Source organism: Homalodisca vitripennis, chromosome 3 (assembly GCF_021130785.1).
Source record: "Homalodisca vitripennis isolate AUS2020 chromosome 3, UT_GWSS_2.1, whole genome shotgun sequence".
Classification (NCBI taxonomy): domain Eukaryota; kingdom Metazoa; phylum Arthropoda; class Insecta; order Hemiptera; family Cicadellidae; genus Homalodisca; species Homalodisca vitripennis.
In genome coordinates this window covers 25144163-25165362 of record NC_060209.1, presented here as the reverse complement: position 1 = coordinate 25165362, position 21200 = coordinate 25144163, and the positions used below count along the sequence as shown (strand labels likewise).

General features: G+C 35.2%; 1 protein-coding gene across 2 annotated transcripts in view; it reads left to right on the top strand.

Moving 5' to 3' along the window:
* The window catches only part of LOC124356698 (calphotin-like), a 152694-nt gene that overhangs the window by 1454 nt on the left and 130040 nt on the right, over positions 1-21200 (top strand). The window lies entirely within an intron of this gene.

Sequence of the window (21200 nt, the reverse complement as noted above, 5' to 3'; positions counted from 1 at the left end):
GTAAGTTTTCATAATTTCGATTTAAATACCGGGTCCGCTTATCGTACTTTACCCATATACTTTAACTTGGCTGTTTAATATTAACTATAATATAATTTCAATTCGTTAATTATAATAGGGCCTAATGTTTAATGTAAACCACAAAAGGTAACAATTTTTTTGAGAATTTGTAATTTGCATGAATATAATAAGGAAATTGTGTGAGATTAACTACAGTCGACTCTCGATAACTCGAACCTCAATAAGTCGAATTCTTTGATAGCTCGAATTTTTTTCCGTTCCCTTGAGAAAACCTGCCTAAGTCGGAAAAAAAACCATGCGTAACTCGAATTAATTTTGCACTCGAATTTTACACTCAATAACTCGAAGTGATAGAAAAATTACCTCTATAACTCGAAGTTCAGTAGATAAGTCAAAGTCTTTAAATACATTAGCTCTACAACTCGAAATTTTGTTTTTTATGTACGTATGAATTGTAGGCATACATTGCAGTTTGAGAGTAAGTACAAACATTAGTTTTGTAAAGGATGTAGGGAATAAAAAACATAGTTTATTTGTATCTCTATAACTCAAATTTTATTTTGTTTACCTCTGTAAGTTGAATTACCTCTGTAAATCGAATTTAGTGAAATATTACCTTTAACTTATAACTCGAACTATTCATAAGTCGAACTATACGTAACTCGAAGAAAACAGCCGTTCCCTTGAAATTCGAGTTATCGAGAGTCGACCTGTAATTTAAGTTCTTGGCGAATGGTTCAGAGAAATTTGATGAGTTAAATACCGGCAGACTGTCTAAAAAGCCATCTTTATGATTTTTGTACTGTGTGAATGTGCACCTACCTGTACAGGGAGAATGCTTAAATTTACCTCAATCTCACAAAAGTGGTTAAAGTTGAATAATATATTAAATTGGTTGATAATAAAAATTGACTAACGAGTTTGGTCCACTTATAGGCTATGTTACGTGTCCATTTTGACTTTGTTATGTAGCCTTCACATTGCAATTAACGTGATTTATATAGCGCTGAAATCAAGAAGAGTCACTGATTATAGTGGTAGGTCCATGTTTTGCTTTGTTGCTATATTTGCAGTTATGATAAATGTTGGATAGAAAATAAAATTTAACTGATATTTACTGCTTCACAGGTCAAAACCTCCAAGACTTCAAACTTTCTCATTTTAAATTATTTTTGATGAGTTCATTGAATGCTGTAATGAAATATTTCTAGATAAGAGGGCTTTTGGGATGATGTAATTTATGTACAAGAATATTAGTTTTGTGTTTATTCTGTTGTTTCAGGAAATTTGTTTTTAGTTTCCATTAATTAAAGAATTAAATAATTTCACCACTTCAAATATTTTTATTAGGGATGTGTCTGGGCTGTGGGGAAATTGGAATCATGAGTAATCGTTATTACAAACAGAGTATCCGGCACTGGCATCAAATCGTTATTATTAACAGAGTATCCGGCACAGGCACTTTGGTATTACGCATACTAGATGTAAAACTGGCTTATCGTAGAGCCGGTGTAATGAAATGATCTTAAGTTTTACTCTTTAAGATTAATAAAAATGTATGGCCGAATGGTCCAAGATGTCGGGCTTTGGACCTGATGTTTGTGCAGGTACAAATTCTGCCTGTAACCGTTGCACTTTTTTCAATACCATCGACCATGTACTGTATCTCTTCCTCTTATTCTGTTCATTAGATCATTGCGCAGACCAATGGTCAATAAGGACAAGCAGTATAAAGCGTAAAAGGGGATCGGCCTCTACTTTAAAAAAAAATTAAACTTCAAATGTTCAGGAAAAATCTCAAATTTTGATGTAGTTTTAATACTCATACCATTTTTTACCTCATTAGTTGCAATGTGTTAAAACATCAATGATAAATTTACAGATGTGTTTATATTTTATACAATTATTTAGCTTTTGGTTATTTCTACGCCAATGGCAATTCAATTGAGCTTACGAAACGGAAAACGGTCCAAATCCACACAAATATTTATTGACCTCCCCAGGAATCGTAACTGTGACCTCTCGGTTATAGAGCCGCAGCTGGACCTACACTACGGTGATGGTTTGTTTGTTAATTTCCTTTCATGGAAGTAGTTATATTGTCCACCGCATCATCAATAAAATAAAAGTAGGCATAACTAGTAAAGGTAGCTCCAAGAAATACTTAATAATTTATATAACACTCAATCAAATTAATGCCAGGTATATAGTTCTAATAGACGAAAGTTATAATTCGTACGCAAACTGTAAAATGTTCACATTTGTCTTCAGCCGGTTTTCCTTGGTTCTGCTTTTGAAATTTTTATTTTAAATAACTATAATTTTTTGTTGAGTGTTCAAAACATTTTTTTTGTGTCCTCAGGAAAGTTTGTTTTTAAAAGGTCTGTAGCTATGAAATTAAAATGGGGTAGGGTACGATAAGCGGACCCAGTTATTTATATCGAAGAATGTAATCATCGATACCTAATATTCGAATCTCAAATCCTAGACTATCAATCGATATAAAAGTAACTATAGTCCTCAATAACAATCATATGTTTTAAATTAAGAAACGAATTTAATATTTACAGTGATCAAACAAATTATCTATATATATATAAATGCGAATGTTTGTTTGTATGTTCCGTGATAACTCTGGAACCAATGCACGAAACATCGTGAAATTTTGTACAGTGATTCTACACGTTCCTGGAAGTAACATAGGCATACTTTTAGAGAGGTGGCTGTTTAAATAGTTTATTTAATTAATTTTTTAATTATAAATCGTTGTTGATGTTAGAGTGTTTTATATTGGATCCGACAGACTGCGCTACGACACATAATACAAAGCGAACTGATACTTAACAGCTGTTAATACTTTCAGCGAAGTTCATCAAAGAGGCAGAAACATTTGTTTACATTTAAAATTTAGAAAATTTTTATTGTAAAGTGCTTGATCAGTAGTGTAATGCAGGTTGCATAGAAGACGTCATTGCCTAATTTTAAATTCAGATTGCACCAATGATCAATAAACTATCTAATGCAATGAAAATACTATTAAACGCTATTATGAAAACAACATCATTGTAAAAATCTGTGAATGTTTGCACATAAGGTAATCGAATTTGTACAATTGCTATAAACATATACTTTTAACAGATTTTCTTGAATGTGGCAGCAAGGGAAACTCTACATCGGTGTTGACAATATAATTCACTAGAATTAGTCGCTCTTAGACACGTGCTTACGAAAAGCGTGCGAAGCTGCTGGAAACAGCTAGTTATAACCAAAATTAGAAAAACTGAAGACGACCATATTTGCTCCCCTCACAGTTACAGTTGTTTCTTTCCTACAAATTTCACTTTGTAATGGTTTTTTTCGGTACTAGTCCAACATGTTGAAGCCACGAAAAACGTGTCTTATCATCTTTCAAAAAACAATGTCGTGTAGTTTGACTGCCAGTTTTAATAATCAAATGTTACTTATGTCAAAATTGGAATATTACCTTACGTGTATGTACTATTTGAAAGCGTTTACAGCTGTTGATTTGGATTGTTTAAGTTAACTGTTCAAAATAATTAATCAGTATCGACTGATTTATCAATGGTTATGATTAAGTAATATCGTTTGTCAATTTCGATATGAAAAACCGGGTCCGCTTATCGTACCCTACCATTAAAATGTATTAACCGAACCAAAAACTACCTTAATTCCAACTATTGAAATCTTATAAACTAGACACTTAATCAACTAACTCATTAACTAATTTAACTCAGAGAATCAATGACTCGGAAGTGGATCCAGAGATGGAACACCGCTACTAAATCTCAAGTATTCTTGGTATGCCTTTAGCAATTAACGTACTATAACGAGTCTACTCTGTCTCAGCACGAGTAAAGAAGGTATGATAGTCTTGTAATATTACTGGAAAATGGTGGTAACAGTTAAGTAACTTCTGTATTATAAGAATTCTGACATCGTGTCTAAGCTGCTAGATGGATTTTTAAAACTCCTAAAATTTCACATCTTTATCTAAATTCTTCTGATTTGTTTTGTGTAGTGTGTATTTTAGTGCTTAAATTAGGTGTGTTTGTATGAATTATATGTATGTTTTAGAGGCGTAGCGAATCAGAGTGAACAGTTTGTTGGTTAATGAAAAATGCTCATAGGATTTTCACTTTTAGGATTAATGCTGTTCTTTTGTGTATAACAGTGCATGTAATCCAGACTGTCAATTCAGCATTAATTTTTACATTGGATCTCCAAACATTTAGACTCAAATACGAGATAACCTTACTGATCTGAAGAAGCTTAGTTACCAACTTCTGATAATATGTTACAAGAGAACTGTCAATTTGCTCCTATCAATATTAATGATCTGATTAGTTTCTGATGACCCCTGAGTTACTCAAAGTTTTTGGACATACGGTTGTTGCACATGAACACTGAAGTTTTAAACAGGATTTTTTCAGAATATTTGCCAACGTTCAGTGATACAAAAAATCCGTAACACTATGTTTCGAGATCTGCAATCTAATCTATTTTTCAGATGAATAATTAAATTAACCTAACACATAACTACAATATGTGTTAAAATAAACAAATCATAGGAGAAGGTTATGACGTGCTTAAGTTAGGAATAATAACAACCACGTTATGTGTCAACTCAGTGTTACAAACCAACTCTAAAACATGCACGTAGTAATAACAAAATACTAATTATAACCGAACTACAAATACAGGTCACAATAGGTCAGTACTCACCGACATATCACATAAAATACAGGTAGACCAGAGGTGGTGGCCAAAAATGAAGGGAACTTGAAGTGGGTATTTTTTAATTTTATTATTGATTCATTCTAGATGAACTTCATACAACGTCATACTGTTACTCCGCACCGGTTTATTACAAATCTCTAATCTGTTTCACGTTAGTTCATATTTTAGAATTGGCCACCAAAGCAGTCTAATTTCGACTGATGGTTGACTGATTGATTGATGTGCCAATTTAATGTATAAACTTCGATTAATTTCCTTTTAAAGAAAAGGGAATTAAAGGCAATACATTGGGGGGGGGGGGGAGGTTCCCCCGAATGTGTTGTGTGGACTTCACCCAATTTGTACGATGGTCTGATGGTCGGACCAACATTTATTGAGTTACATTTTGGAGAGACATGTTTAAAAATTTAATTCAAATTAAGAGGCTTGTTCAGAGTGCTATTATGTTGATGTTAAGTAGTAGTAAGTTAACTCATAATAACGGTATCATAATATATTTTTTTCTGGTATTATCAAAATTTTATGTAATATATTTCTCTTAAAGTTTTTGCCAGGCCAGTAACATTTTTATCAATTACAATAAACATTTTTTGTGAAAACTGTCCGAAAAATTGCAACTTTCTTTTTACTTTTCTGGGAATTGGCCTCTCTCTTTGACTTAGCTAACTATATTTAAGTACAATAAGCACAAATTATCTTTTTAAATGTCACTTTTTTCCTTTTAAACACATATTAATTGGCATTGTAAGTTATTGTGTTTTTGTTAAGGTACTTTTCAGATTTTGACTGGTTGAGGCAGGATTTTTTAATTTAAGAAAAATTTACTAAAAGTGCATGTATTTTACAATAGATAATAATTTGTCAAAACATTCCATGCTGTTAAATTGTTGATATCAATTTAAAATATTTTAACAGTGGTAAAATCACCTTCAGTGGTTTAGTGCTGCACAACCTGGCAAGGCAAGGTTTCAAAGGTCTCTGATCTCTTGAGAAATGACTGGTTTGGTGGGGAGGGGGTCAGCTCCCTTTCTTAGATTTTTAGCTAACTATATTTAAGTACAATAAGCACAAATTATCCTTTAAATGTCCTTTTTTTACTCTAAACACAAATAAATTGTTAAATTTTCAGATTATGACTGGTTGAGGCAGGACTGTTTAATATAAGAGAAATTTGCTAAAAGTGCATATATTTTACAATAGATAATAATTTGTCAAAACATTCCTTACTGTTAAATTGTCGATATCATCAATTTAAAATATTTTAACAGTGTAGTTTTTAGTAGATGTAAAAGAGGAAGAGATTAAAAGCTGAAATATGAACCTTTACTGAAATAATGAAATGGACTGACACAAAAGAACAATGAGACCGATATCACCTCCAGTGGTTTTAGTGCTGCACGTCAACCTTGGCAAGGCAAGGTTTCGAAGGTCTCTGATCTCTTGAGAAATGTCTGGTTTGGTGGGGAGGGGGTCAGCTGCATTGCTAAATATTCTGTGCGGTAGTGCATGCTGGCTACAATAGCTGGTAACTTCACTTAGTCATTGAGTCAAGGCTACACAGCCCGGGGCGGTGTTCCGGGTCTTTGTGTTCTACTTGGGGTAGACGAGTAGAGGCTCTCAATGCTCTCGAGGCCGTGGCTTTATAGCTCTGATCGATCCTAAGATAGAACTGTACGAATATATCTCATCTGTTTATTGTTGATTTGCAGTGCAGTTGGTTCATTATTGATGGGGTAACTTTTTTCAGCAAGGGGTTCTTGAAAATATACAACGTTAATGATTATTATAACTTAAAAGTTGTTTTGGACTCGTGCTTTAAAAATATTGTAGGAATTTGACTTTTAAAAGAGCAGTACAATTACTTCCATTGTGCATACTGGGGAAAAACTAGAACCATTTTTCACGTTATAATCCAGAAACGTTAAAACTGGTATATCTAAGCCTACCTCAAACGCTTACAGTCAACAAATTACGGAAATGATAGTGAAATTGGGCTAAAAATGAAATATTTATATATAAATTATAAATATAAATTTACATAATTGTTAATTATGTAGTTTTATTAATTTATTGTAGGTTGAAGAACCAGACAAAAATTGGCTATAAAAGTATAATCTCAACATAAAAAAATAGAGTGCAATTAGAAATATTTTGTTTTTCCTTGTTGTAATATTGGTTTTTAGAGAAGTGTAAATGTATGTGCCATAATAGCTTCCATTCTCTTCTGACAAAATTAAAAATGTTTTTTTATCATTTTACTTATTGAATAACATAATTAATAAGTAAGCGATACAGTATATTACACCAGTTAAATATAATTTGTACCATTTTTAATTACTGACTCATCTCATTTGATCAAATGAGGCTGTTTTAATGGTTTCAAAATGTTTAGTTGGTATAGTTCAGCCTTTTAAGTACCTGGCTTTCAATTTGTTTTTGGATTTTATCAGACTACAAATGTACAAGCCCAACAACGACAAAGAATTTGCAAACTCCCTAATTTAGACTGCAACTTAGAGATGGGCGGTGTTAACGTATTAGTGTCGTAACATCGTTATTCAGTGGTAACCTATTACCAGGATAACGTGTTACCAGTAAAACCCTGTTATTTCAGTAACAGGTGGGCTAAATGATTTGGCGTTATCGTAACGTCTTTCTGGTATTGTTACTCAGCAACCCCGTTACTGAGTAACAGCCGAGGCTGTTACCGTACAAGCAATGAGGCTAGGAACGGAGTTCTGGTAACGTTTTTTCGGTATTATGTTACTGAGAAACCAATAAAGTAATGGAGTGAGCTGGAAGGTTCGAGGGGGGGGGCAGGGAATAAAATATCAGTTTGAAATAAATAAATAAAATGTACTTATCAAAATAGAAACGTAGATTTGTTTCTGGAATAAATTAAATCTTAAACTTATTTTTATACAATTGTTTGTTCTCATTTATCATTAACATATAAGTACCGGTAGTCTATTTTAAAGTAGCCTACTTATAACAATATTTAAATTGTAGTGAGTTAGTTAATGTTTTGTATACTAAACAATAATTGTATTGTGCAGTGGAAATTTTAAATAACCCGTTTATAATTAATTACATTTCAAAGTAGTCTAAGATTACGTTTTACTAACTTAGTTAAATTTTCGTATCATTTATCAATATAACCCCACGCACGTAGATTTAGTCTGACTCATACTTGCAACTTAATAACGTCAATTCAGTAACATCCTGATGATAATACCGAGCTGGTAACATGTTACCATGGTAACAGGTTACTGGAACGTAATATCAACTAACCACGTTAATTCGGTAATAGGTTATTGACAAATAACGGTATTTCACATCTCTACTGGAACTAGCTTGCAGTGTGATAGACATTATACACTTCACGCCGCGTCTGTCGGTCCCCAGTTGGGGAGTCATCGTCATCGCATGTCCTGGACTACGCACCGGAAGTGCTCGTGAGTCATGTTCTCTCCCCCGCGATCGATCACCATCCCGCTCCCTACTGCTCCTTTACATAATTATCGTTTACGTTTCCACGTTTCCCGTTTATCAGCGAGCACGGCACAGTTATGGAAGTCTACTCTGGGGTATTTCGCCGTGTACACGATTTATAAGTTGAGTTATGTTTTCGAAAACTTTATTACCGACTGTTTTCATTGTCGTTTGTAATATTTTTGTCCTCTAGGATACTGTCCTCAATAATGAATGTCATATTATTTTGTTCAATGTGTGAGAAAGCGGAAAACCATAAGTACGAGGATCGTTAAATAAGTCCTTGGAAAACCTTGAGTACGAGGATCGTTGAATAAGTCCTTAGAAAACCTTGAGTACGAGGATCGTTGAATAAGTTTTTAGAAAATCCTAAAGATGGCGCTCGTAGGGTGGAAAAATCTTCTGTTCGTAAGCAGCATCACTGACTAGAGAGGTGTCAGAACTTCAACTAGATCTATCGCGTAAGTTTGTTGCTATTAACGATTGCAGTGAACAACTTTTGTTTGTTCGTAATAAACTTTGAACATTTTGTCATGAAGGAGGAACAGAATCTCTTGATGGTGACAGCAGAAAAAACAATCCAAGCCAATAGGTGTGGCTGTGAAAGATTAATCTCTGTTATGTAATGCAATAAACATAAAACATAAAGTATGAAGAGAGATAAAAGCATTAAGCCTTAGAGTAGCGTATTATATTTACTCAATGATTAATATTTCCTTGTCCACTTATTTCTACACACTTAAATCGTGGTTAAAATCGTAACAATTATTAATGGTGTGGTCCTTCTGGTAGGTCATTATTATTCTTATATTTGTAGAAAACCCTCCGTTTGAATCAAAGTTAAAATTCTAGTGACAATTGATTTTGCTTCTGACCATTTAATAATTATAACCCACCTTGATTGGAGCTCAATACACAATTCTTTGATGCATATTATTCCGTTATTTGATGTCTTCATGGAAGAAATCCGGAACATTTATGGCGACCCTCCGGCGATGCGTGGTCGTGAAAATAATCCTTAGAGGGGTCGGTCGTGGGAGGGGCAATAGCTGCGGAATGTAGGAGCAGTATTGTGTCTGTCTCGACGGGGTGTCTTCTGATGAGTGGGGGGCGGGGGGGGGGAGCTGACCCTAGACTAAAATGTCGCCCTCGAAACTATCTCCAACATACCTTGTCATTGTTTACTCTGGTGTCGCGTCTGGATCAGCACAACGAACGAATGGGCATAGACCATGTCGCCAAGGATAGTCTCGCTTGTATTGCTTCTGGGAAAGCCTAAAGGCGTTTCACATAGTCTTCCACTAATAGTTTTTCTAAAAAATATTTTTAATGAATAAAGTTCATCGTTACGAGTTTTAAAAATATATATCCTATTGGACCAAACAAATAGGACATTGCAGAATTACAAATTCATGTTGGAGAATGTCCTCGCCACGAATCAAGTCACACCTTGATCTGCAGAACATGATCACCTCTAAATTCACCTCAGAAGGAGAGCACCAAGACAGCAAAATCTTAAAAGGATTTCTTCAAGACTATTGCTCAAAAATTGTTTTGATAGCCTTTTTTTAATCTGAAGAATCGTTCATTTTGGTTTTTTGATCACAACCACCCTAAAGTATCTTATAACATGTTAAATGTGGAAAAACGTGGCTATAACAGGCCATTTTTAAAAAACCCTTAGAGAATGGAATTTTGTTAGGTGGCACAAGGACTTTATCAGGATGATCTATTCGAATAAGCCCTTTTTCAAGAAACGTTATGAAGTTAGTGTTCTTTAAAAGAACATCATCAACAAAGATAGAAAGCCCACTAACAACCCTAGCTGATGATGATAGTAGTCAATGATGACACAGGAAATATTCAAAGCCTTTCGTTGTTTTTATAAGATATATATTCAGTGAAGTTTAATTGTTGAACGCGCAACTCATTTCTTGCCCTTTATCGCAACAGGCACCAGAATACACTTTTCTAGAAACATTTACTGTAGATGTAATTGGTGGGACATATCTCAAGGATTTTGTGTAAAATTAAGAGAAAGCTGTTGTGACTGGGTACAAGATAATTAGATTATGGGATTTATTCACTTTATAAATTTATTTCTCTGGAATTATTTCTCCCCTCTTGTGTGTCTACTAATGTAGGCATTTTGTTTGTATTTCGACTGAGTTAGAAAAACTTTCTAAGTAGTAAATAATTAGCAAGGTTCAGATAGTTGCGGGCGTCACTCCCATTTCCGGAATTAATTAGAAATCAGGCGCAATGCGTGTATAAAATACAGGTGCAGGACTATCTGATTAGTGCGCAAGGCTGGGGTTAGCACAAAAAGTTACAAGATTTCAGGATTTTCATCGCTAATATACGGCGTCCTACTTCTAATGTTCTATATGTGTCCTACACAGGTTTGGTTGTGTTGTTCTCAGTTATTGGCTGCCCATGCAACCCAAATGCCAAAATTCATGTACAATCTGCTGCCCATGGACTGTACATTATAAACAAATGGTTTTAATCTGCGATATTTGTACATGGCCTGTATACTATTCTGATATTACTGGTGGTGCTGCTTTCGAAACGTTCTGCTAAGTTGAAATAATTCCAGAACAATTATGCATATGTCGAGTTAGAATTACTGTTCATTATTCGGTAATAATGATTAGGTATGTTTTCTGGCCAAACTTAATCAAATAGAAACAATATTTGACCTTGATTCGTTTTTAATACGTGTCTCTCTGTAGTCTTGTAGGTTGTAAATAACCCCCCCCCCCCACTGACCTCGTATTTTAGTGCTGTATTTTGCTCGTTTTCTGCGCACAGTTCGCGAGGATCCATTGACTCCCGCCAGATCACCACTGCTGGCAGTGGTCCCTGACGCGGGCAGGTGTCGTGTCCCGGGGAACTGGTCGCCCGGTCTCTGCCCCGACCTTGGGCGGATGTTTTCAGGACGGCGCGGTTCAGGGGGGGTCGCGGGAACAGATGTGCAGCGCATGCCGCCCGGCCCTTCGCCCTTCCAGCGAATCCTTTCCGTTTACAAATACTGGCCCGTAAATAGCACAAGACCATCCCTGGTATCACGCGGTGCCTAGTCTTCCTGCATTGTTTTACAAGTGACGCGTTTGAAGCTGTACGGCTTGGACACGATGCTGGATCTTGTTTCCTCCAGTCATGTATCTTTGAGGTTGAGTTCCTGCATTGTTTTACAAGTGATGATTTTGAAACTCACAGCGAGGTCTTAACGATGTATGCGACTTGAACACGATGCTGGGCCATGTTTTAAACCATATTATCTTTGAGGTTGAGTTCCTGCATTGTTTTACAAGTGATGCTTTTGAAGCTCACAGCGAGGTCTTACAATGTGCGACTTGAACACGATGCTGGGCCATGTTTTAACCATATTATCTTTGAGGTTGAGTTCCTGCATTGTTTTACAAGTGATGCTTTTGAAGCTCACAGCGAGGTCTTACAATGTGCGACTTGAACACGATGCTGGATCATGTTTTCATATTATCTTTGAGGTTGAGTTCCTGCATTGTTTTACAAGTGATGCTTTTGAAGCTCACAGCGAGGTCTTACAATGTGCGACTTGAACACGATGCTGGATCATGTTTTCTTCATTATTTTTGAGGTTGAGTTCCTGCATTGTTTTACAAGTGATGCTTTTGAATCTCACAGCGAGGTGGTACAATGTGCGACTTGAACACGATGCTGGGTCATGTTTCCTCCAGTATTTTTGAGGTTGAGTTATATCTTAATGGACTTAACGAGTTTGGCTGTTTTAACTTTGGAGGCATTAAGATGCATTTTGTGGTAAATACTAAAGATTTTTATTTTTAATTATTATTGGTCAGAATTAAATATTTACAGCAATTTCTGAAGAGCCTAATTTCAATGTTAAATTTTTAGAAAGACTCAAAAACTGATATATTTATATTATTCAAAAAACTTTTGCTTTATGAGAAATCAATTTGGACGTTTTTTAAGGTCTGAAAATTTCAGCGATTGCCACTTTTAGTTGCTTTTATCGCAAAAATGAGCTCTTTAACTAAAAAATAGCTTTGTGTGTTTTCCATACCCGAATTCCAGCAATGAAACACGGTTAACGGTGTTAACACCCAATTCAGTGATGGGCGTACTGAAGTTATGTACTGGTGTAACCATTGGCAGTACTGAATATTACTCCAGATTCACTCTAGCAGCTTTATATAGAGTTTACAAGGTGTCGAGTAGAAGGGTAACAGACTGTTCCCTCAGGCCTTAGGGGAAAGCTCATGCAGCTAACCAACCGTTGACGAGGCTTAAAAGCTTCCCTTCTCAATCTTGCTCCACCCCTTCAAACACATTGTACTGTTTAACTCAATTCGTTATATCGAGGTTCTAAACGTACAATGCGCTCTTAGTAAATTACTAATTATTATTAGTTATCAATATTGGTATAATTGAGGAATTATCAAATTTTTCAAAAAAATTGTCAAAGGAGTTAGCATAATTTTTTACCTCGTTATAGATTTTACAGATTAGGTAAGTTCTCATGTACCTTATAAAATGTCGTAAAACATTAGATGGTCGGAATGTGACTCCAAGACTCCCTTTGAAGCAGTCGACAAGAAATATGCTAGATGAAATTTCGTTGGGCTGTTCTTTTGAACCAGTGTACCAGTTCAAGCTCTAAATGTTCTAAAATATTGTAAAAAGTTTTACTATAAAATTTAAAGACTGATATAAAACCCATCTAGTTCTCTTTTGGCAGAAGAAGGCGTCTCTGATCTGTGATTTATATTTTCTTAATCGGAAAACAAGACAAAATCAAGTAGGAAAAAAGCACTAAGAATGAAATTAATTACAATAATGACCATATATATACTTTTTCACGTATTTTCTTGATCGTGGAAACAAGGCAAACTCAACGTTGACTTTTGAAATATAATTCACCGGTCATAAACCTGTAACGCCTACTAAATTGTGTGCAAAGCAGCGTAACTGCTACTAGTGCAGATAGAAGAGGCAATGTAGGCCAACTTTTGCTATACATTTAAAAACTGTTATGAACCTTAAATTGGTTATCTTTTGAAAAAAGTAGCCTTCTTAGAGCTGTGTATGTATATATATATTTTCTTCATAGAAAAATTGGCAAAATCAGCTGTGGAAAAAGGAATACTGAGATCGGGGTAAAATACGATCCATGAACGTACACTTTTTAATATATTCGTTAAAAAGGATCGTGGAAATAAGGCAAACTCAATATTGGTGTCGGAAATTTAATTCACTCGAACCAGAAGTGCTCATACAGGTGCAAAACCTACGAAATCGCGTGCGAAGCCGCGGGTAACTGCTAGTAGTAAATGTGTTAATTCATTTGTTTACAAGCTGCGCGCTCCTCAAATTTGAGTTTGCACGCACGCCCGCTGTTGCCTGATCCATTAAATAGATTGAGTGTGTTCTGAATCATTAAAAACTCGAGTGTGTTCTGAATCATTAAAAACTTGAGTGTGTTCTGAATCATTACATCTGAGTCCTGGCCAATCGGAGATAAATTGATCGAACTGATTGCACAAAGAGTGGCGGCGGTATGTCTCGTGTAATTTTCATATGCCATCTCAGATTCCGAGAACGTCTGGCTTACTTCCGCCAGTGGGCCGAGATAGCCTATTGTATTTTTCCGCCCACGGACCCACTGGCATTGGTTAAGTGTCGGTGTCATTTGTCAGTGGCGTCTAAAATTTTAGAGCTAGTAATAATTTCTTTACTGTGTCATCAACTTCTGTGAATTGCCCACAAATGTCAAGTCTCAATAAAATGTATTCTGAATAGAATTAAGTCACTCGTTCATTCATAGATACATTTAGTTCAACCAAGCTTCTATATTCATACATCGTTATTGTACGAGCGTCAGACAGTGTCATGGCATTCTTATTGGACATCAGAATAAATATACCATAACATTTATTAATGTGATTCTTATGTCATAATCTGACAAATGAAATACTAAATCCGTGTAATTAGTCAAGAAAATTCAACACCCGATTCTGTCCATGTGTTGTACACCTGCTCTGACTCTTGTAGTGCAAAAGGTAATCTAGTGGTTGTGGTGTAGGACTCGTGATTCCCATTCCTACTACTGGAATCAGGAATAGTTGCCGATTTTAATGGTATATTATATTGTGCTGTGTCATCGACCATTATGTGTCAACAACATAAGGAATATAACTGCTTGGTCATCTTTCTTGAAATTTTAAAATAGTAACTTTTAATATTCTGTGGTCACTTACACATACATTTTCAGTACAGTTTTTTTTATTATCGTTATGTCTCTAGATGATTGTTGTACAAGTTTTGAGAAGTATACAATAATATTGAATAAATAAACGTGAATAAGTTTAGAAACATGATTTTCAACCTAGGGTCTGGTATGTTTAGTTTACTGTGACCTAGGTTGTAGTCATGTATTAGTTTAGTCATTTACCTGAAGAAGAGATCGGACTGCAGATCTTGAAACGTTGTGTTACCGATTATATTGTATCACTGAACGATGGGAAATGTCCGGAAAATCATGCCTTATTCATAATCCTTCCATCGTTATTAACAAACTTCAAACAAAGGGCATCGTAGTTGTCTATAAGTTTTTGTAAAACAAAATCAACATTATCTATATACTATTTTGATTTATTGTAACCTTTATAATTGCATTTTGCAATAGTTTTAGCTCATGTTACGAGATTGAATTTTTATTAAAAACTCTTTATACTGCAAATTCGAGGGTTAAATTGTGTTTTTCAGTTGTTTTGAAGTTTTTCCAAGATTCGTCCTTGAAATACCTAAGACTATGTAATGATTGAATGTTAAAACAAAATATGTGGATTACAAAGAGGAATAATGCTGTTAAAGCAAAATTGTTAAAATAGTAAAGAGGAATTTTAAATTTCTCAAATAAAATACGTAATGAAAGGTGTTGTCCGAGGGGTGGGGCAGGGCCGGGTATCTTGTAGGGAGGGGCTTCAACTGTTATTTTAGCCTAAGGCTTACATCCGGCTTCCCCCTTCACCGTTTTATAGCGAGGCGTCCCAAGTGTTTGTGTGTTTATGCTATTAGTATCGTTAGTCATTCATGTTAGATGGAAAGTTCGTATAGTTTGTGTTTTGTTAGTTCTTACTTTTATTCATTACTAGCAGTTACCCGCGGCTTCACACGCAATTTTCAAAATTGAAGGACGTAGCCTGTTTAGTGAAAGCTGTTATGATATAATATGATAGAGCCCAATGAATTCTTCAAACATAAGTAAACACATATCCCCGGTAATGAAAATATATGCATGCGTAAGCTTAAAAAATCTACTTCGGCCAGAAAGTTGGTACTGTACTTCTGTCGCTTGTGTTCTCCTTCCGGTATAAGGGTAAGAGTGTGCCGCCCCCTTGTGTTCCTTAAGCTACAGCAAAAGTGTCATGCACAACGCCAAGGGAACCAACCAGTTTCAAGTACCGTATGTGCAAACATTCACAGCTTTGTTCATTAATGTGATTCTTATAACTGCGTTTAAATACTATTTCCGATGCATTATATGGTTTTAATTCATCACTGGTTTTAATACAGTAAAAATTCGATTGTAACTTCGTCTCTGAAATATAGGCTACACTACACTAATGATCAAGCACTGTACATTTAATGTATTATAAAATTCAAATGTGTATACATGTTTCTGCCTCTTTGGTGAACTTCGGCTGAAAGCGCAACAGCTGTTGTTTGTGTCCGTTAGCTTTACATGAAATTTCGTAAATATTATAAATTATATTTTCCTGAATTCTCAAAAATATCAATGTTTGCATTATGCAAACGTATCTCCGCTGTTTATGATTGAAATATTTATATATCATACTTAGAAACCTGCCCTAGTTCATAAAAAATCCGGCAGTAAAAACCGTATGAAAATCCGTTTAGTAGTTTAGAAAATATCGATGCACACACAGATAAAAACAAAAACTAATTCAATTTATACTACGTATAGATTTTTATAATTCCCGGATACCTGCGATCAACGAAGTGTTATTTAAATCTTCAATTTTTTCAGGTTTTATACAATCTGAAGCGTAAGTAAGAAAATGATGACAATTTAAGCTCGGCAGGTGATTTTCGTTAAAGTTCTGATCTACTAAATATATTTACCATTACATACAGATTATGTACTATTTTATATTAGTACATAAATTTGTTTGTGAAATGACTTTCGTTTAAAGAGTTCAGGCATAGTGAAAACGTAAATTCTATATTAGATTAATATGTTATAAATTATAATGGTGTATATAATCCTTTTTGATTTTGTGAGCATTAAGGATGAAAGTGCAAATATTCGGTTTCTTCAACATTATTAAAACCATCGTCACCAACCTGATATGTACGCGTTATCATAATATTTATTGTATTCGTTCTCTGTCATTTCTTGCCCGATTTTTTTCTCGTGGTGGTAAATTTCTTGTGGTGACACTGACAATATTATTGGTCAGGATTATTAAACTAGTATTGTGTTAAGATACTATGTTGAGAACAAGCTATACATGTATAATTTTGAAACGAATTCACGTAATGAATGGTGAAAACTGATTTGGTAACACGCTAAAAGCATGCATGTTGCCAGAATTTTTTTCTCATGATGGTAAAGTTCTTGTGGTGACACTGACAATATTATCAGTCAGGATTATTAAACTAGTACTGTGTTACGATACTATATTGAGAATAGGCTATACCTGCAACATTCTGAAATTGACCTAATGAATGTTGGAAATGATTTGGTAACACGCTAAAGCATGCATGTTTATCACCACATTCCTGAGCCACGTGTCACTCAGTACCAGCTGTAAGATAGTGTTACTGAGTCACCTCTGCTCACTTAGTAAGCTAAAGAATTCGCGCTGTCATGACTCCGCACTTCTGTGAAAGCCTAATCGGAAAGTCGTATCCTGGAATCTGCAGGCTTGCAGGGTCTTACTTGTCCGGTCAGTGGATCAAGGGTGGTCGCTCCTCGAGATGGAGAGGTAGGTCTGCATGTTCGTGCAGGCCGTGTCGCCAAGGACGCCTCCATAGATAGACTCACTACGACAAGAGATGCATTTGGTTATGCGGTTGTACAGGGTCGATCGTTGAATTGTTTAAACAGTTGTGTTGCCTACTATGCCTGTCGTTAGTTTCGTCTTGTGGATATTCCTAGGAATTCCTAGGTATTTTGCAATCATTGCCAAATGAGTAACATCTAAAGGTGAATGTGTAATAAGTGAAAGCGGCAGGTTAGGTTGGGCTATATTACGAAAAAAATAGTTATATAAAGTTTAAAAACAGTGAAGAGTATATTTTACAATACTGTTCATTCTTCACATCTGGAGCTCGAGTGTTAATAGTTTCCAGATGTTGACTCTGACTCAGAAGATTCTCGTATCAATATTTATGAAAAGTGAAATGTATTCCTTGAAATAATGTGATTTATAGTAGTTGACTCTTAGTTCTCCCCCTTCAGCCTAGAAGTATTTTATTCCTTGTTACTTTTTTTTAAACAGTTAAGAGGGATTACTGTTAATTCTTCACAACATCTGGAGCTGGAGTGTTAACGGCACTCTACAGTTTCCAGAAGTAGATCCTGACTCAGAAGACTCGTACCAATACTTATCAAAAGTAAAATGTATTCCCTGAAATTATGGGATTTCTAGTATTTGTCCGTCATGTTACACTCGAGATTCTCCCCTTCAGTCCAAAATAATTGCATTCCCTATGACTTTTTTGTACGCCTTGAATGATTTATTTGTACTCTTATCTCGGTCCAAGAAAAACGTGGATGCTTCATGTCAGTTTGACCGTATGCTCAAAAATTTATATTTTTCGTTTGCATACATGGCACGGTTAAAGAACCCCTGCTCGCAATCTAGTAAAGTTAACTAGAATTTACAACAAAGCTCTGGTTTTGAAGGAACGGCTGTCGAATGACCAACGAGATCTATCTCTGTGTCAATCCCCTCGCCATCTAGTAGAGTAGAAGACTTGCTCTAGTTGAGTCTGCGGTGGTCGTATTTACCCGCTCCCGAGATTACACTCTACTACTTGAGCTCTGGTTTTGAACAACGGCTGTCGAGTGACCAACAGGACCCATCCCAAGGACACCCGGTGTCAATCCCCTCGCCGCCCCCCTCTCGCCCCACTTGGGATAGATTGAGGATGACAAGTCTATTCATAACGAGGGGAAGATCGGAGATCTAGGTATAACTATTTTCTTTTCTTCTCCCAGGAATTCAAGGCGGTTTTGAACTGAACCTATTTCTACTAGTCCAGCTCCTATGTTTGCATAATATACGTTGGATTCACCAATCATTTTACAAGAGAAAGTATCGTTTATAACCTGCAACTCAACACACTTCATATGGTTGAGTTAGTTTTGTGACACTTCATATCAATTCCGGCATGTTAAATTCGACACATTGGTGAATTAAAATGAAGGTCGTTTTATCAACGACCATCTAGTGTGTTTATTAGATTCATCTTGTGTAATCGTAACGCAATAACAAGTGTGTCGCATCCATGTCAAGCAGAATGAATGCCGTTTTAATATGATAAAAATTAAAACAAAAGCAAATCACAAATAAATGTTGGCATCAGCAATGAGCGAGTACAGCCAGAGTCTGCGACAGCTGCAGCTTTGGCCTTCAGATTCCCGCCACAATCTCGCCACGATTACTCTCAAGAGTACTTGAACTACAAGGAAAAATATTTCAGTTACAGTAGCACTGTGCAGAGTTCAGACATTGTTCATGCGCGGTCCTGGCGGTGCAGTATTGCCGTTTTGAAATCTTATGGTCTTATGCTTGACAGAAGGGTAAGCTCAACCACATCAGAGAATGCGTGGTCTTTTCTCACATGCACGGCACTGACAGTCGTGGTCGTCGTACATTCGGCATTGATTAAGTTCACCTTTAGTTTGTTTAAAGTCAAAGCTCTTCAGGATTACTTCGTTTAAAGACAGTAAAAATGGAATTTTTAAAAATTTCTCATAAATGCATTTTTGTAACTAGGCCCATTTAAAATAAATGGACGAAAATAATGAACTTAATTGTTGTACATATGTGTATAGAAGCTTTTTAGGAATTGACATTTTTTTAATGATTCATTGATTAAGAACATTTTTTTAGAAATAATATTTATTTCCAGTTATCTTTCAAGTAGACACTGTAAAACGTTCATATCCTTATTTTATTTTATTTTTTTATTATCCTTATTTGTTGTACTTATTTTAGGAAAACGAAATTGGTTTTAGATATAAACGCATTCCAGGATATATACGTTAGGAGACATCAACGCCTGGTTGGCTTGAAGTCGTTTTGAAATTAGATTGCGGCACAAAACAAAAGCCAAGATTGTTGGACTCACGTGTTTGTATAGTGACCAGGATAACGCTTGGTGATATGTGTATCAACTATGTGTCACGCGAGATCGTGATTTCGAAAGTACGCATGTTGACACGTTGTGTTGATAGTTGGTACATTACTGTACGTGTGTCATCGAGTGTTGGGCGTCAAATACGAACAGAGTTATCACGCTGTATTGATCATTGCCTCAATAGAACATAATCTAATTACATTGTAGTAGCTCCTTTCTTTGTTCATCAGAATTCTTTAACTAATTTTGTAAACAAACACTCCAATAACTCCAAAAATATAATTTTTATTTTTGTAAAAAAATTGTATTATTGGAGTGTTTGTTTTTAACATTAATTATAATATAATTATATCTTCAATTCTTCATTGGTTGTTTGAATCTTATATACAGTACTGTAGTATGTTCTTTTTAATTTTATTTTTGTGAAATAGTTAAATTAAGTGTTTTGTTTTGATTTAATAAAATAAATATAAAAAATGAAATTGTTAGGTTCAGCTATTGGGAAAACATTCTGCTAGTACTTTTTATCATTGATATTGGTACAACATGATAAAATAACATAAGTATTCATAAAATAACTTCTTTATCGCTGATATGCGACCTAACGCAATTTAAATATATTGGTCTACATTAGCAAAACTGTATTGTAACTATCCCTTTACAAAACCTCTACGTACTTTGTACTTTATACTCAAATCGTCAATATACTTTCTTTTGTCAAAATGTGTATTAATGCACATTGATAGCATTATAAAATATAAAATAAATAAGAGTTTAGTTAGTTTACGCCAAGGTGTTAAAATATAAATTTTGGCTCCGCTTGACGTGTCATTAAAATGTAGGATTTTGTTACCCACCTTCTTAATTGAATACAGAGAACCTCCAAACTACATTTTTCCTGTTTCATAGTATTCAGCCGTAGCTGAACCCGGGTCGGTGTGAATTAACTAGTGTGCTCTCGAGTTACCTGTAATTAGCGCAAGCCTTGTTAACTTGACAGTAATTGAGTACTAATTTGCGTGGCTGGATAACTTCCCGCCACATCCAGAGTTACTTGGTTCCGACGGTTCTATTGGGTGTGTAAAGGTACCATTAGTGAATACTTCAAGGGAAACGTGTTATCATTCTTCATAGTTCGCAGTTGTTGGTTGATGGTTCACTTGGCAGAGGCTAATTGGTAATAATAATATCGGCTTACATCTGGAATAGGCGTAGTGAATTATCATGCATTATTACTACATTGTTACTATATTAAATATTAAACATTGTTTTCACTCCAGCGTTAGGTTATTATTACTACTGATAGCGTGACAGAAATATCTCGGATTCTTCTAGAAATCGTGCTATTTCCGAACACGAAGGACCGCCTGTGGTCCTTGACTTTAGGACTACGCCCCATTGGCCTTCATTGTTTCGATGGTGACCACTGAAAACTTAAGAATACAATTAACGAATGCAGTGTAAATACATGCAAACATACGTTCTTGTTACAGAATAATTGGTAATAAGGAAATACTTAGCTATGATTT